The sequence below is a fragment of the Coffea arabica genome, chromosome 7e (assembly GCF_036785885.1).
Source record: "Coffea arabica cultivar ET-39 chromosome 7e, Coffea Arabica ET-39 HiFi, whole genome shotgun sequence".
NCBI classification, from domain to species: domain Eukaryota; kingdom Viridiplantae; phylum Streptophyta; class Magnoliopsida; order Gentianales; family Rubiaceae; genus Coffea; species Coffea arabica.
This window is the reverse complement of record NC_092323.1, coordinates 42,162,843-42,166,160: the sequence shown is the minus strand read 5'-3', so window position 1 is coordinate 42,166,160 and position 3,318 is coordinate 42,162,843. Positions and strand designations below refer to the sequence as shown.

At 36.5% G+C, this 3,318-nt stretch overlaps 1 long non-coding RNA gene across 1 annotated transcript; it reads left to right on the top strand.

The window, feature by feature from the left end:
- Positions 1 to 3,090, top strand: LOC113701741 (uncharacterized). The gene is made up of 2 exons (XR_003450997.2): positions 1 to 332; positions 2,600 to 3,090. It is a non-coding gene; the product is annotated as an uncharacterized lncRNA (long non-coding RNA).
- Positions 3,091 to 3,318: the final 228 nt, after the last annotated feature.

Genomic DNA, 3,318 nt, shown 5'->3' with positions numbered 1-3,318 from the left:
TGGAACCGAGAGAAGCTCGTCTAATTCATTCTTGTCTGCCACTAGTAACCAATTAGAGACTCTTATGCTTCATTCTAGCCTATACATCACTAAGAAAAAAAAAAAGGCTCACAAAACCATCTCTTCTTCTCCTTACTTGGCCGGCCATTTCTCCCTCCATTTGCCAAGAAAATTTCAGCTTCATCTTCTTCATTTTGTTCCCTAAATCTTGCTCCACCTAGCCCATTCTCTTGGAGCATCCTCAAGCTTAGTAGGAGATTTGAAGGAGGAGAGATTCTTGGTGATTTAAAACTTAAACTCTTGTGGTTTTGCCTACTACTCTTGGAAGGAAGGTAACTCTCAAAGCTCTCATTTTTCTTCCATCTTATGGTTAGTTTTAGTTAGTTTTTCACTAGATAAGCTTGGGCTGTTGATGGGTTCCATGAACCTTGACTTTAGGTAGATGTCTTGAGGCGGATTCTTAAGTAGTGGCCTTGAGAATATTGTTTGTTTGGTTGTTATTTTAGTGGTTTATAGTTTGGTTTTGGTATGAAGATTTGGAAAGAAAATTTGAAGAGAAAAGGGAGCAAGGCTGCCCGATTTTGCTGGTTCATTTTCTCTTGTGTTAATTTCGAATTTAGTGGTTATATTGATGCTAAAATGCTTGTTATATGTTGGATTATATGTATGTAAATTATCTCCGAAAAAACATTTCAATTGATTGAGTTAAAGTTAAGTTAAAAGGGAGGAAGTCAAACCCGGAAAATTTCTGGTCAGCACTGCTTTCCAGGGTGCACTTATCAGCCCATAATTTTTTGTACAGGAGTTGAAATCAAGTAGTGGCCTTGAGAATATTGTTTGTTTCTGGTCAGCACTGGCAAAGTTGGCTGTTTTTTTTTCTCTCTGTTTTAACCGAGAAACAAGCATAGCTGCAGTTTGTAGCTCACTTTCACTCCCTTTACGAAATGAATTTGAAGACAGTTTCTTCTAGTGATTTTTAGAATTTTGAATCTAGTTTTCAACGCCATAAACCACACTAAATTTGGATGTGTGTAGCCTTATTTATGACTTGATTTCGAAACTGCATCAGATACTCCAATGCTGGAATTTCGTGAACCAGGGTTTAAAAATCAGCTTTCATAAAACTGTTGTATCTTGGCGTGGGAAGATCCAAATTGAGTTCCGCTTATTGCGTTTGAAACTAGACTTGGATTTTTTTCAGTGGTATAAATTTCAGGAGCTAGTTCGATTCTTATGAATTTTGATAAATTTTCAAGTTTAACTAAAATTCAAAACTGTTTTGCCCTGTTCTTATTGAAACAGTGATTTGGATCTCAGATTTGATTGATTTCTAATTTGAATCTGAAAAAGTATTTCCTAGAGAGTTTTAGTTTATTGAGTCTATTTTCCAACGGTATAAGATTTACAAATGTTGGACTTATGGAACTCAGGTTATGATTTTTCAAAAAAAGGTTGCCAAAACTGAAACTTTCCCTATAAAGTGACCAAAACTCCAAAGTGGTTTGGGAACATTTTCTAGGTTTCAAACCTAACCTTCTTGATTATTTGCACCTCATTTCCTACATGGGAAATGGATTTCACCTCCTAGTCTTGTGCCCTCGGTTTCCATAAAAATGAACCATAAATGGAGCGTTTTAACTAGAGTAATTTTTTAGGAACTTCACTAACTTTATATTTGAAACTTGGAATTTTTAACTTCAATATTTACCATGAATTAAGTAGAGTTTTGATGGTTTTGACTTCATAAGTTTAGAAAATATGAACGCTCATTTATATTCTAAAAACTTGGGCATAAGATTAGAAATTTTAAGATATGAAAATAATTTTTCTTTCCTCGATTTTCGTGCCAAAAAATTAAGCATGGTACTTCTCTTTTAAAATCGAAATTTCTTGCCACAACTTGACTCGGAAATGACTTTTGACTCTTCCTTGAATATTATTTCAATAATTAAGCAAGAAAGTCTCTTTTATTCGATTTGAACTTATAGCTCTTGAGTGTGGGTAGCAAGGGGATATTTTTTCTTAGTTTTGGTCGAATACCTAGGTAACCGTGATTGTACATGTTTTAGGTGATCACGTGGACACAGAGGAACTCATTTGACTTCTTGCTTTTCCTCCTGTTTTGCTCTTGACTTTTGGTGAGTGTCAAGTGCATGCTTCTTGTTGCTATGGTTGATATAGTAATTGTACAAGTACTATGTGATTCGTGTGAACTTGCCGAGGATAGAGTGTACTTTACCGCCCTCATTCTCACTCTCTTGAATGCTTGTTGCTTAAAATATGAATTTGTATAACTTGTACTCGAGCATGTCTTAACTCGTGAGTACTGAGCGGCAATATGTACGACACCCTATTTGGCTAGGAGGTGCCTCTCATCCCGACTCAATATTATGACCGATTTTAAATCGATTGGAGCGTTGTCTCATCAATTAATTGTACTTGTGGGGACGCCCAATCCATTGGCTAACCTCGTAACTCGAACCGGCAAGGGCTTAGTCGAGAAGTTTGGTGAACCATAGGAAATGTTATAGTTTGATCTTTTGAGATCTTACTTGACATATTCGAATAGTATTGTCATCTCGTGCTTGTTTGGTTCCAGATCCGAGAAGGCGATATGGTAGATGGAAGAAATAAGTGGAGCTCTACAGACATGTTGCTGGTTGAGTTGACAGAGGGTCAATCAAAGATGGCATGAACCGGTCGAGACATGGAAATAGCTCCTTAGACCTCCTGTAGCCTTTTCACTTGTGTTTTATTTCCTACTTACTCGTTTATATGAAGTTGGTGTTAAGTCTCTCCTAAGTGTTCTATTTGAATTAGGTCAAGTTACTTGTTTACTTGCTTGCTTGATTTCTTGGCTTCATTGAGCATTAGCTCACTCCAATTTGTTTTTCTTAATAGGTTTTGGAAGTGAAAGTTGGGAAGTTCTAGACTAGCGGTTTTGGTTGAAACTAGTAAATTTTTTTGTATGATATTGGAGACATTAGAAGTGTATTTTTTTTTTTTATATTTGGGTTTTGGATTGTAATTGTACACAGTTGCCTTAGAAGAATTTGGTTTGTATATTTGAAGTATTCCTTTAATTCTAAATCTATGGTTGACTTGTGGATTTCTTTTAAACTTGAATGAGTACGTGAGTCCTGACGAGAGTTAGGCGGGCGCCCTGCTGATGCTCTAGGGTACGCCCTAGGGAGAGGTGGGGGCATCACAATATGTCATTCCACGTATAAAATATAACCAAATATGGGATGATTAATCCAATCTCGTGTCATCCCAAGAATCAAACGGACCCTAAGAGTGTCCACCATTAGAAATAGA